Source organism: Panthera tigris, chromosome D1 (assembly GCF_018350195.1).
Source record: "Panthera tigris isolate Pti1 chromosome D1, P.tigris_Pti1_mat1.1, whole genome shotgun sequence".
NCBI classification, from domain to species: domain Eukaryota; kingdom Metazoa; phylum Chordata; class Mammalia; order Carnivora; family Felidae; genus Panthera; species Panthera tigris.
In genome coordinates, this window is record NC_056669.1 from 81,370,857 (window position 1) to 81,386,309 (window position 15,453).

General features: G+C 39.8%; 1 protein-coding gene across 1 annotated transcript in view; it reads right to left on the reverse strand.

Annotated features, from left to right (window-relative positions):
- The window catches only part of LGR4 (leucine rich repeat containing G protein-coupled receptor 4), a 101,574-nt gene that overhangs the window by 56,993 nt on the left and 29,128 nt on the right, over positions 1-15,453 (reverse strand). The window lies entirely within an intron of this gene.

A 15,453-nucleotide genomic window follows, 5' to 3' on the forward strand; every position in this document is an offset into this window, starting at 1 on the left:
ATCACATAGAAAGCCAACCAGTACTGTTTCAAAATTATTTAGGTTTTGCATATAAACTGTTTCATGATGTAAAATGTAGTCCTCACTGGATTCATGGGGAGAAAACTTTGAAAGACTCTGAACGAGATAACTTGTTTGTTTGGGTGGGGGTACCTTCCAGGCCCAGGGACTGCCACTTGTGAAAGCATGGTCTAATGAAATAAAACCAGAGTTGTCAAAGAGAGAAAACTATCCAGGAACTTGAACATTACAAGCAATATGGCTACAGGTGGTGAGAGACGCTACCAAGATCAGCAGGAAGTACATCCCCAAAAGCCTTGAGGTGACCTCCAGAAATCCGAGCTGCCAGAGGAAGTTTAAGCAGGTCAGGTTCACTGTAGAAAGATCATTCTGGCAGCCATATATTACAATGGCAGGAAAGGAGGGAAAGAAGAAATCCAGCCCTTCTGGAACACAGCTTCCCCAACTATAAAATATTTTGTACTTGCTAGTCCTCAGGTCTTTTCCAAATCTATCATTATGACTCCTACTTTGGCATTCCTGATTCTGCACATTCCATGCATAATCAGTAGAAAATAAGCAACTCTTAGATTCATGTTTTTCCTATATTCACAGGCACATCTGCTTGTGTTAGCAAGTGTGTGAATGAGCACAGACTTTTAAAACATACCCCCTTCAGAATTACAAGGGTTCCATAATTAAGAAAGACGCATGACTTCATTTCCAAAGGTAATATTTTATGCTGTAATTGTTTATGCTCTCAATGAAGCAATACGGCCAAGGAGACACTTAAGGGTGTGTTCTTCAGGGAGATGCTAACCCAACAAGTTAGAAAAGGTAGAGAACAAAACACTGGTGTGAAAATACCATACCACAACGAAAGGCAGGTGTGGTTTAAGTTATACATCCTTAAAGGGGTAACTTGAAAAAATAAAAGTAGTTAGGCTAGTTCAGTATTTTCTAACATTGAAATAAGTTCCACTTGTTTTTGGAGGATTTTTTGTTTGTTTGTTTGTCTTTTTAAACAGCCTAGTTTTTCAGTGTGGGGCATGCTCTAAAGAGAAAAATATAAAATGCTTGAAATCTGGAGTAATGATTATCAAACGGCAAAGAAAAAATGAATCCAAAGAGAAAAAGAGCATTATTTTCCTTTCTATAGTTTGATTAAGTACCCTAGCTTCTGGCATCCCATGGAACAGACAAGGGTTAAACTCTAATATTCCTTGTTTTCTTGCTACTTAACGGGTGTTCTCAGGCATTCTTTGGGTGTCAACAGCTGTTCTGGTAGCCCTAACGATGACAAAACAGTGCTCATTACCAGCCAAGACACACAGACAGAATGGTATTTCAATAGTCCATTTAACATCAACAAGAAGTATTGTAAGGATTGTCAGCTGGGCAGATTGGAAACACTCAATTACTTCATCGTAGCAGACAAAATGCACTATTCATAAAGAAATCAATCCAACAGCATTTATTATGGTAAATATTCTAATTAACTAAACGGTTTATGTTTTATTATGGCTACACTTATTAACACCACTGATAGGAAAACATTACTTCATGGTCCTTGCCTTCAAACACGCACACCCACGAAAACTTCTATTTAGACGCGTATTTTTTTAAACTTCAACTCACAACCAATTAATGGGTTGTGAAATCATTTCAATGGGTCATTGCCAACTTTTTTTTAAAACAAAAGTTAAATAGGAAAGAATAGAATAGAAAAAATCGGAACACATCAAATGTAGTAACAGTAAGTACTGTTTCAGGAAATTCTGGTTCAGCATACGTGTGTTTCTGTCTTACTGACTGCAAAGTCTCAAGTTCATATATACTATCTGTGAAATATAGTCGGAACCATGAATTCGAGGGTTTGGCTATTAAAGCCAAATATTTCTTATTCTTCAACCTGAATGGAGTCACAACTACAGCTGCTTTCCCAGCACAAGTTTGGCTCAATGCATTTAGTAGTAACCCTGAAAGTCTTCCTTCATCTATAAACTTCCCTCTTAGAATGGCTTTGCTGTACCCCATAGATTTTGGACCACTGCCTTTTCATTTTCCTTGGCCTCAAGGTATTTTTTTTTCATTTCTTCTGATAACTTCATTGACCAACTGGTTGTTCAGCAGCATGTTGTTTAGTCTCTGCGTGTTAGTGTCTCTTCCAGTTTTCTTCTTGTAATTGATTTCTAGTTTCATTCTGTTGTGGTAGGAAAAGATGCTTGATAGGATTTCAAGCTTCTTAAATTTATTGAGACTTGTTTTGTGGCCTAACACCTGATCTTCTGAAAATGCTTCATGTGCATTCAAGAAGAATGTCTATTTGGTTTTTGTATGGTATGTTCTGTATATATTAAGTCTAATAACTATGTTAAGGCAAACGTTTCCTTATTAATTTTGTCTGGATGATCTACCTATTGATGTAAATGGGGTGTTAAAGTCTCCTACTATTATTGTACTACTGTCAATTTCTCCCTTTGTCTCTATTAATATCGCTTTATATATATATATATATATATATATATATATATATATACATACATACATTGGGCGTATATTTACAAGTGTTACATATTCTTGTTGGATTAGTCCCTTTATCATTATCCAATGCCCTTCTTTGTCTCTTGCTACAGACTTCCTTTTAAAGTCTATTTTGTCTGATACAGTATTGCTACTGTACCTTTATTTTTGTTTCCAGTTGCATGAAATATACCTTCATGCAAATATACCTTTTTCTATACCTTCACTTTCAGTCTGTGTGTGTCTTTAGATCTCAGGTGAGTCCCTGGTGGACAGCATATAAATGGGTCTTGGTTTTTTTTGTTTTTGTGTTTTTTTTTAAAATCCACTCAGCTACCCTATGTCTTTTGATTAAAACACTTACCCCACTTACAATAAAAGAAAAAAGAGAAAAGAGAAGAAGAGAGAAGAGAGAGACGAGACGAGACAAGACGAGACGAGACGAGTGCCTGGCTGGCTCAGCTGGAAGAGAATGCAATTCTTGATACTGGGGCCATGAGTTTGTTGGGTGTAGAGATTACTTAAAAAATAAACTTTAAAAAAGGCATTTAGTCCACTTACACTTAAAATAATTATTGATAGATGTGTGTATTTGTTACTTGTTTTGTTTTAGAGTCACATTTTACATCTTTTTGTTTATCCCTTAATGACTTGTAATTATAGTTAATTTTACTATTTTGTCTTTTAAACATACTAGTTTTACATTATATTTACCAGACATTTTTCTTTCATATATTTTCTTATTTCTATTTATAGCCTTTTCTTTTCCACTTAAAGAAATCCCCTTAATATTTCTTGTAAAGCTGGGTTGGTGGTGATAAACTCCTTTAGCTTTTATCTGTCTGGGAAACTTTTTATCTTCTCTTCAATTCTGAATGATAACCTTGCCAGGCAGAGTATTCTTGGCTATAAGTTTTTCCCTTTCAGCACTTTGAATATATCATGCCACTTCCTTCTGGTCTGCAAAGTTTCTGCTGAAAAATTGGCTGTGTCTATGGGGGTTCCCTTATATGTAACTAATTGCTTTTCTCTTGATGTTTGCAAAGTTCTGTATCTTTAACTTTTTTACAGTTATAATGTATTTTGGTGCAGATCTCTTTGGGTTCATCTCATTTGGGACTCTGTGCTTCCTGGATCCTGATGTCTGTTTCCTTCCTCAGGTCAGGGGAAGTTTTCAGAGGTACTATTTCTCCAAATAAGTTTTCTGCCCCTTTCTCTCTCTCTCTCTCTCTCTTCTCCTTCTGGGCCCCTATAGTGTGAATATTAGTACACTTCATATTGTCCCAGATATCCCTTAGACTATCCTCACTTTTAAAAATTATTTCTTTTTGAAGTTCAGTTTGAGTGGTTTCCACTACCCTGACTTCCAGATCATTAATCCATGCTTCTGTATCATCTAACCAACTATTTATTCCCTCTAGTGTATTTTTCACTTCTGTTATTGTATTCTTCAGCTTTGATTGGCACCTTTTTGAAAAGTTTATTTATTTATTTTGAGAGAGACAAAGACAGTGCAAGTGGGAGAGGGGCAGAGAGAAAGAGAGAGAATCCCAAGCAGGCTATGCACTGTCAGCACAAGCCCAGTGCAGGGCTCAAACACAAAACTGTGAGATCATGACCTGAGCTAAAACCAAGAGTCAAACACATAACCGACTGAGCCACCAGGGTGCCCCTCTGTTTGGCACTTTCTTATATTGTTTACCTCTTTCTTAAAGTTCTGTGTTCATTCATTCTTCTATGGGGGTTTCTAGAAGTATATAATAAATCACTGTTTGTACATCCAATAATCATCCTAGTCAAGAAAACCTCCAAAGTCTAAGACACTGAGGCACTGACCTCATTATATTAAGATGAAAAATCTTAATGATAAGGTCAAGGCCTGAACTGAGAGACAGGCTTTCTGAGATTTCACTAACCCTTAATGCAGGTTTTGTGGAGCAACTGCTTCCCTGCAGGTTATGAGGCATGCAATACCCCTTCCAAACACACATACCGCACACTCTCCCTTCTCTCAGATGGCCGTTTTTAAAAAGGCTTATAAAACATATTCTATCCTAAAGGAATGACTCAAAATTGTAACCAAGATGACTCAACAATTTCTGTTGATTATAAGACAACAGACATTGATAATGATGGTTTATAAAAAAATCATTCAAGATATTCCCTTGGGAATGACTTAACTTAAACTCACTAAAGTCACAAATGACTTATTCAGTATAGAATAAGCTATGCAATCAAATCTGAGATAGTCCTGAGTATTTGGGAGCAAAGATTCTCAAATTCGTCTTTTTGTTGTCGTTGTTGTTTTTTGGTTTTTGGTTTTGTTTTTGAGAGAGAGCATGTGCACATACGAGCAGGGGAGAGGGAGAGAGACCCTTAAGCAGACTCTGCGCTGGGCAATCTCACAACCATGAGATCATGACCTGAGCCAAAATCAAGAGTTGGACACTTAATCAACTGAGCCACCCAAGCACCTCTCAAATTTGGTTTTGTAATACTCCTGGACAACTCCATTTGTAGCAAGTCTTTAAGTTCAAAAAGCTCCAGAAATAAAAACTTTAATTCCTTTTAATTTTTGCAATCAACATGGATCATATGGTCCTTTGTTTCTTACCTTGGACAGAAAATAACGGGCTACCCTGAAATTTGATTATTAAAAAAAGAGAGACAAATACACTCTAGGAACTCCAAAATACATTCAGATTTATTGCCTTAGGATGTTTATCTAAGAAAATCTCTCAATTCTGCACTTGGCAGTGTTTATTGGGGCAGTTTTGTTATTAATTGGTAAGCAGAGAAGAAATAATATCTTAGCAAATAAACTCCTATAAGGAAGAAAGTATTTAATACCTTAACCCCCAGTGAAACCAGATACACACTCCTGACTTACACACACACACACACACACACACACACACACTTTCTCTCTCCCTCCCTCTCTCTCTCTCTCCAAAAAGAATTTAACCTATCATTAAAGACTGTAAGATTGGAAGGTCAGTTCGGATACCATTAAGCAGGATGCCAATAAGCTGCAGTCTGCCTGGGACAACCCCAGTTCATATCTATTATCTCAGCATAATTATTAATGGCATTCCTTTTCCCTCTTAGTCATTGGGAGGATAAGTTAAATGATCATCCCGTTAACAGCAAGAGGAATGACTGAATGATGGTGAATTAGTTGTTATGGGAAAAAGTGGAAATCTTGGTTTGGATTGCCTTGGGAAGGTTTAAATAAAAGGCTGTAATTCCTCATCTGTATAATACTATATGGATAATAATAATATGAGAAACAGCTTATCAAACATCTGTAGCATTTGCAAATATCACTTTGATCAACTTCCTGCTCCTCCAGCCAGACCGTATGCTCCATTAGGGTGGAGTGTGTGTTTTGTTCACCACTGTGTCCCAAGCCTGTGGCATACAGTGTGGCCACAGTTGAGTGAATGGCATGCCAGACACTGTGTTAAATGCTTTAGTGGTCATGGTAGCAAGTACATACTTAACATTTCCAAAAAAATAAATTCAAAAGAAGCTTAATTTTCCAGTCGTCTAAAGGAAGTCAATGGCCTGGTTGCGGGAGGAAAGAAAGAAAGGGCACATAAAATATCCTTTTTTTTTTTTTTAAACAAATTTTTATAACTGCCCCATTTCTGGAACAGTCAGGAACACAACATTTCTTATGGACAGCAAAGAGTGTTAATGACAGATTTCCTCCAAAGTCTATTGCTATAACCAAATAATAATCCTACATGCAAACACATTTGGGGAAAAGCAAGACAGAGAGTAAAGCATTCATTTAAATACAAGTTCCTGGATTTAAAAATAGTTTGGGAGGAATGATGTAAATTTGGATTTCAGTAAAACTAATTTTTCTTCCTCAAAATTTTAAAATACAGGCTTTGTCCTAAAAATAGCATCTCACAGAACCACTGAACTAGAAAGCATAGTGGTTAAATGCTTCTCCCAGAAGCCAAACCAAATGCCTTGGGTTTGAATACAGCTCTGCTCACTTGTCAGCTATATAACATAGCTATATAACAAGTCCCTTCATCTATCTGTGCCTCAGTTTCCCCAAGCGAAATTGGTATAACACTTCTGACTTCAGAACACTCTTGTGAGGATTAGATGACGTGACTTCCAGCCAGTGCCCAGCCCAGCACCTAGCCCGTAGCCAAAACTGAATCAAAGTCTCCAATTATTATTTTTACTATTATCACTGCCTGATCACCATCTAAGCTCATCATCTCATTGTAATAATGAGGCAACTGAGGCCCAAAGGGGTTAAATAATTAATTAAAGAACCAAGGTCAGAATCAAAAAGATAAATCACAGTCCAGGGATCTTTCTACTGTCTTAAACCGGAGCAAGTGGCAGTGATGTTTTCAGTGATATGCTTTGGAACTTGGGAAAACAACTTCCCCAGGAACTATGTGTTCTTAGATTCCGAGGTTAATGGCTAAGCTTGGCAGAGCCCCTCACTATATATTCAACTACTGAACAACTGTTACAACCAAAATATGGAAACAAATAAACCAATACTACCTGCACTTAACCAAGTAAATGCATGAGAAGTCTCTTACTTGAAGCAGTAAGTTTAAAATGAAATAAAATTGCTGAAGTGAAATTCTGGATACCTTTATAAGATGTGGGTGCTTTGATGCATAATGTCAGTTGTACGTAAAGAACTTACACCTTTTGTGGCTGTTGTTCGACAAATCTTTATTGGCATGATGAATAAAGTGTTCCCTCTGATCTTAAAAAAAAAAAAAAAAAAAAAAAGACAGCTGAATGCAAACTGGGTAAAAAAGTACAGAAAGAGAAGGTCCTCCAAAGCTAGAAGAACAGCTTGCAGGACGGTGGATTCTAAAGGACAGAACCAGTCATGAAACTGCAAGTAGACTGGCCTGGCTGGCATATGGAGTTCAGGGGTCAGGGACAAACCTTGAATGACAATATAGATTCAGATCACAGAGGACACTGATTACCCACATAATAATTTGAGGACAGAAACAAGAAGCCACGGGAGGCTATTTTTTAAAGGCACATAAATAAGGCTGATTTACAAAGAAATTCTGGTGGACGAGCACAATTTTTCCATTCCCTATACCTTTATTGAAATTCTGTGTCGGCACTCTGCTACCGTCCTCCACAGAGCGAAGCTGGGAGCAGAAGCCCCATGAAACTGATCGCCACGGGTGTTCTAAGAACGAGATGACGTTATGATTTGTGAAGCTACACAGTTTTCCCTTTACCAGAGCCCCTTGGGGAAAGTTCTCTCTGACCTTGGTTCCAAGAACAGCTGTGTTTCTCCTGCACAATGTGCCCTTTTTATCTTATGGACAGTATGGAACCACTCCCCCATCCTAGTGGGCACTAAGCTTCTCCAAGCTAAAACTGTAACCCCTTTCCCCAAATGTATACATTAGGTATGTAGCTTCAGTAATTCCTGTCTGCAAGTGATCTTTTTTTGTCCCAATTTATGTTTGGGGTTCACCTCTTCTGTAGTTTATGTTACACGTTTTTGTAAGCAATCTTAAATTCTTTTTTGGAATACAGTGGAATGTGCTAGCATTTTGTGAGCACCCCCTGTGTGCCTGGCATAGGCCGACAAATGTACAAATGTGTCTGGTGGTGGTCTGAAAGGGTGACTATAGAGGCAAGAAGGCTTGGAGGGCACCTGTGAAGGAAAATGAGCTCTGGAAACCAAAACGGCAGCACAAGGGACAGAGAAGAAAAGGACGAGAAGAGCCCTCTCTGAGGCAGAACCAGCAGAGCTTTGTGATTAGAGGCCAAGAAAAAAGTAAAGGTGAACCTTAGAGACGGCCCCGTGGTGCTTCGTCCACAGAGCTGGGACCGTGATGCCACCATGAGCTGGGGATGTGACAGGAGAGAAACGTGCACTGGGTCTCAGGTTGTGTGGCGTTATGCAACAGGTGGTTGTAAATTGAAGCCCAGAACCGAGACATGCGGGGGGGGGGGGGGGGGGGGGGGAGGGGGGGGTGCGAGCTGGGAACATGGAGAATTAAGACACAGCAGCAAATGGCATCGCCCAAAGAGGACGTGCAGGGTAATAAAGAAAATGCCTGAGAAAAAAACCTCAGAAGTAACTCAGTTTAAGAGACAAAGAGGAAGGAATGATCAGGAAGGTAAGGGAAGAATCTGAAGAAGCTTCAAGGTGAAGTACTACCCTGTCAAGTAATCAGTACCTATAAGAGCCACGGGATTTGGTAATTAGATCATTTGTCAATATGTTTATTACAGCATGAATCTCATGAATATTAACCAGAACTAGAATTTTTTTTTTTTTCTGCCCCTCTTAATTTTGGCTCCGGGAAGAGAACAAAGAAAGGGAGAGAATTTCCTGAGGTAACTGGGCAAGATTTAAAAGCGAGAAGGAAAAGTAACACAAGGTTTAAAGAGGATGTGTGTAAACATGTGAGGAAGAGCCTGCCTGAGGTGGAAATGCCTGGGCTGGGATCCTGAGGGATGGGGAAAGGGGGACCCACACCGCGCCTCTTCGTTCTGCAGGGGTGGCAGGGGCAGGAGGGTGGCTCCCCCTTCAGTGAGCAGCTGAGGCTACCAGCTGAGCACGCTTCCTTCGGGTCCCCTGATGTCTGCGAGCACCTGGCCTCCACTCCTCCATTCTCTTCATCCAGGAGCGTTTATTCTGGGCTCACTCGCACTTTGCGTGTATTCCTTCCACTCCTACATCACAACTATCTATTTTGTTTCTAATGTGTTTTCCCAGCTCTTGCTCAGCTACAGTAATTAATTCAAATACACCATCACTTAAGTGCCAATCAAAGCTCCATAGAGATCTAAGAAGAACAATAGGGTGCTTATATGCACAGTCTATTAATTTAAATTACCAGTTGAGTCACTACATGCCAACAATTAAACAATGACACACACACAGATTATCCTCCACATTAATACAGCTAAACCAGAGCTCTCAGAGAACGAGTTGTCCTGGATAGCCGAGTTTTCCAGATAGCTGAGGGCTCACCCTCAGGGCAATGGAGGTACAGGCATTCAAGTACCTCTTGATAACAGCTGTTTTGTTTTGTTGGTAAAAAACACTCTTTGCCCTTCTCTTTCTCAAACAGCACATTCTCTCTCTCTCTCTCTCTCTCTGCTCCTCCCCTGCTTGTGCTCTCTCTCTCTCAAAAATAAATAAGTAAACATTAAAACAAAATTAAAAAAAAAAAGAAAAAGGGGAGCCTGGGTGGCTCAGTCGGTTGAATGTCTGGCTTCGGTTCAGGTCATGATCTCACAGTTTTTGAATTTGAGCCCCACGATGGGCTCCGTGCTGACAGCTTGGAGCCTATTCGGACACTGTGTCTCTCTCTCTCTCTCTCTCTGCTCCTCCCCTGCTTGTGCTCTCTCTCTCTCTCTTTCTCAAAAATAAATAAAAATTTAAAAAATTTTAACAGTACATATTAAATATAACTTAACTGTTTCCTGGGCCTCCACGAGGAGCCCCCAATGCTATAAGCGCCAAAACAACAGCTCCATCCATTCTCCCCCACCCTACTCCCTAATGCAAGCCACCACCCTCTCTCCAAGAACCACCACACTAGCCCCCAAGGTGGTCTCCCTGCTTCCATGACTGTCCCTCTCCAATGCAACCTGCACTCAGCACCCACAGCAATCTTTCCCAAATATGGAACAGTCCATGCCACGCCTCTTCTTAGGACTCCATTTGTTTCATACATGTGGGCCGTAAAACATCATGTCCATGTCCTACTGGTTATTGGCTTCAGGTGTTGGGCGAATTCTTGGTCATGGTAGTTCAGAACCCAAATCCTGGTCTATAAAGCAAAGCACTGCCACTCCCTCTTGGATAAAGAATACAAAAGGCATTCCATATATTAGGAACACCAATCTTACTTTATCCTTACAGTTCCCTAAATAACCCCACCCCCCCCCCCCGCAACACACACACACACAGAGCTTTTTCCACCTAAACACCACCTCCCTCCACAATCTCCATCTTTGACCTTGCTTTCAAAATGCTCACAAGCAAAACAAGGACAGTTGAGCCTTAAACAACACTGGGGTTAGGGGTGACGATTCCACCTATTCCCTGCACAGTCAAAACTCCGACTAAAACTTTTGACTCCCCACTTAATGACTAATAGCCTACTGTTGATCAGAAGCCTTACCAATAACATAAACATAACACATATTTTATGTTATAATATATATACGTTATATTGTAAGAATACTGTATTACAATAAACCAGAGAAAAGAAAACATTAAGAAAATCATAAGGAAGAGAAAATACATTTTCATGAAAATACAGCTGGTATTGTTCAAGGGTCGACTGTACTGGTTTAAAAAGTCGGAAGTTTTCTGGAAGACACCTGCAGTTGAATGCAACTGCATAGGTGGGAAAGCGACAGGAGAGGGAGAGTGTGGGGAAATGGCCAACCTGCTCCAGAAAGAAGCATCCATCACAGACAAGGCCCATCGGCAAAAACAAGGCAGCCATTTCTGCTAGTTGAATGATGTAAACAGAGGAAAATGAAGAAAGACAGAAATCATGGAAGAGTATTTTACATGAAAAAAAGGAGTTTTAGATATACACAGAGCTTACACAGCAGCAGCAAATACCTCAAATATCTAAAAGTATCATACAGCATGGCACTAACAAGCCAATTCCCTTGCTCAAGAACCTGCAGGGGCTCCCAACTGCTCATGGTGCCAAATTTAAGCTCCCTGTCCCCCTCAGAGTTGAAATACTCTCTCAGTTACCATCACCTTCACTTTTTCTTCTTATGCTTTTCCTACACTCTCCTGCTCTGGGTAGGTCTACCTCCTTCAGACCACCTGTGATCCATCCACTCCCTGCCACCATACCCCACTTTTCCCCACTTTTGTTCACACTAGATCATTGCCACTCAAAATGTGGGGTCGTTCTATAAATCGTTAACATGCCACAATGAGACCAGACTGAAAGTTCACATCCTAGCAACTTGGTAAAATCATTTTATGTCTAAAATCAAATAATGAAAACTCTGGGTTGGTATTTTTCCACTGTATTTTTTTTCCATTTTATGAAAAGTTCATCTTTATTATGTTTTACAAACGTATCAAACCACTGTGGATCAGAAATTAAACTGGTCCATCACCACAGGTATTTTAGGAAATACTGCCCTACACCCCTCACATGGGACATCCCTCTACTGTTTCCTCCCATAACCAAATCTAATTTTCTTCACAGTCTCTACAAAGTATCCTTCCTGAGGGACACCTGGGTATCTCAGTAGGTTGAGCATCCAACTGTTGATTTTCACTCAAGTCATGATCCTGGGGTCATGGGCTCAGGCTCCACGCTGAGCAGGGAGCCTACTTAGGATTCTTTCTCTTTCTCTCTTTGCCCCTCTACTCTGCTCACACACTTTCTCCCTAAAATAAAAATTAAAAGAAAAAAAATCCTTCCTGAACAATAGCACTCAATGTGGACTTTCTTCCCAAAATGTGTACCTATCATCACTTCAACTGAATTTTTTTTTTAAGAACAGAATGGCAGAACAAATCATTTACCCTATTCCTGTGCAAATTCCTTGTGCCAAAGAGCCCTGTTTTATTTGCTTTATACTTCTCTTCACCCACTGCACAACACAGAGGCAGCACAGTGCAATGGTTCAACTTCTGGACTAAAACCAAACTTCAAAATGAAGTCCAATTCCCCAGGGGCCTGGCCAAACTCTGGCCATGTGGCCTGAGATAAGTCCCTTGACTCTTTTGAGCTTCCAATTTCTCTTCTGGGATATGAGGCTGCCATGGTATGCAAAGTCTTCCCAATTCTAAAATTAAATGATGTCTGTCTGCTCTTAGGAAGACTCCCAGGCTCCTCACAGGCAAATAGAAAAGCCTCTGCCCCTGCCACAGGTCTGGGAAAGACAGGAAGGCATTTTTAAAACAATAAAGCCCTCTGTGAACTTGAGGTGTTATTACTACTTCTCTGCACATACTAGGTGCCCACACAGAAGGCTTGGTACCTAGAAAATTCACATAGTCTGCCTCAAAAACTGAAGGCTGGGAAATAAAGGGATCTCAAAATGCTGACTAGAGGAGCCACTAAAAATATGGGAAATCTGTTCTGGAGAAGATGAGATTGAAGGAAGGAACTGAAGCTCTCATGTAAATCAGAGAAGATGCATCTCACAGATGAAACAGTTAGGCATGGTGACAAGATGCTACGGATAGGAAAGGAAGAAGAAAGGAAATTAACAATCCCTAAGACTCTCATACATGCTCAGTGTTTACATCTGCATCCCCTTTTAATATTTAGAAGTCTGGCCTTCCATACCCAAAGTAAAATAATATTTGCAGTAGAAGCTTGTGGTCTTTCCACTATACTGAGCTGGGCAGCAGAGTATATTACAAAATAGAACAGAAAAGAACACTGTCGATGCCTTAGAGCTGTTCAGTAGGAGAAGCCACTACATCCTCACTGGAGACACTTAGGCAGTGGCTAGAAGACCTCTGTCAAGGACCCGTGACAAGATTCCTACCATGGATAAGACTCTCAGAATTCTGGTACCATAAATCAACAAAGCACCCAACCCCCAGCCCTGAATCCCACACAACAGGGGAAACCAGTGCAGGGCTGACCACTCTTTATTTTGACATGTGAGAACATTTACAATCATCATCCATCAACCTATTTTAAAAGCAGGCAGGAAAGATTTAATGCCAAAAGGGCGTCATCTTAGAATAAAAGATGGCCCTTTCGGTGACTAAAAGAAGTCTTCCTTAAAATCATGACATTGCCACTCGTTTTCATATTTCACCTGCAGTTCATCACACAGGCAGGTAGGAAGCAACATCCTTCCATCTGATGGCTTTTCTGACTAAAAATGTTAGTTATTTTATTTTTTATTTTTTTAATTTACATCCAAATTAGTTAGCATACAGTACAACAATGATTTCAGGAGTAGATGACTAAAAATTTTTAAACTCAAGAGATTATGGTGCTCCAACTGGATACAAACTCTTTTAGTTTCTCTTAAGCCATCATTCTATAACAGAATTATCCCTTCTAGATAGCATTTGACCAAATGCCTCTTCCACTAACCAACACTACCCCTTCAATAACAAAAAGAGCTGGCATTCAGCGCTAGGCACGGTAGCAAATGATTCACATACCTTATCTTCTCAACAATCAGAAAAGGTAGACACCATCGCTATTCTCATTTTACAGAATTGGAAGTGGAACTGCATCAAAATGACCCGGCAGAGCAGTCAAGCCAGAATTCAAACACGCAGGCAGCCCATCTCCAAATGCTGTCTCCTTAATCACTACACCATAATGCTTTAAAAAACAAAAAACCTGTCAGGCACTAACAAATCATTTTCAGAAATGTTCTAACACCATCCACTTACCCAGGAAATTTATCCTGTAAGAATGGGAGCTTCACTTGGTTTGGTGGAGAGTGAAGCCATTTATGTAACTAAAACATGTATTGCATTGTTTTTCCACCTTAATTTTTCATCAAATATGTGGGGAAAAAAAAAGAAAGGAAAAATCTCAGGAAAATGTCCGATAGCAGTTAGAAGGTTTTCTAAGGGCCCTGCAATGCTGGTAATTATAGTTTACAACAGGGTGGTGAAAATCACCACTAGATCACTTACCCTCGTCACAGGTGTTAATATTGTTTGTTCCCAATGTTCTCATGTGACTATCCCACACTTGCAAGTAACTCCAGGCCTGAATATCGTGTGTTTGCAAATCCTGTCTCTGTGTGATGGATGGGCCTCTTGCTTGGCGGTACCTTAGCCAGTCTTTGCACTGAAACCAGGAGCAGGGGGTGATGGGAGGAGGGGAGGTGTTGAGGGGGAGGCTGAAGGGGAGACACTAAAAAACTGGGCGCACAATCTGCCTGTTTTGTTTGGTTACTGACTAGCTTTAATTTCGAATACCAGCCCCCCTCCCCATTTTATTTTTGTTCTTCCGCTGTTTCTACCCAATATTTAGGCAGCAACATGAGCCATAAAGGTTGGAATGGATCTGAAATTTGGGGGATGTCAAGGCTAAAATGTTTGGCTCAGAGTGCAAACTGCCACTTATGTGGCTGAGCCAGGACAACCAATGTAAACATGTAAGTTAGTACAAACATACACACACTCGTTTTTATTTTAAAACTTATTTTCCATCTTGGTAATTTCTTCCTTAAAAATAGACAAGGAACCCTACTGTTTTGGCCAATTTTTTCCTTTTTTTAATAAATTGTTATTTTGAAAAGAAATCATAATCATCCATGGATGTTAGACCAATGACATGCTATTTTCTAGAAATGAAAAAACGTTTCAAAATGGTACCTAGCAGTAATCATTAAAGCCAATGATCTCCATATAATACACTTTCTGCAAAGTGCTTTATAATAAACAGTGACTTAAAATTGAGGAGTGGCTATTTTTGCTGAGTACCACCTGATCAGGTATTTCCCACAAAGGACAGGAATTAGGTCTGTCCTTCCAATCCTTGTCATGCTAAGCATGGAAAAAAGATGCTTCTGCTTCTCAAGTCTACAGATTTTTACCTGAATCTCATCTGAGTCGTGTGTTTGTGTGTGTTGATGCTAAAATAAGCCAGAGAGATGATCTAGTTCATCCATCCCCATCCCTGCCCCCAGAACTTGTACTGATGAGTAAATCTAAGGCCCAAAAAGGGGACAATTGCTTTTTTCCAAGCCACATAACCAGAATCAAAACAAAATCTAGGTCTCAGCATTTCCTGCATTCTTCCAAATACAAACTGGTAATTAATGTGTATAACATACAAAATGTAAATCTAAAAAAACAGAAGAAAGCAAAACAAATGCAAATCTATAAAGATTATCTATTTTCTTTACCTAAGAACTAAAGAATGTATAGCAATGGTTCTCAAACAGGGGTAATTTTGTCCCCTGGGGGACATT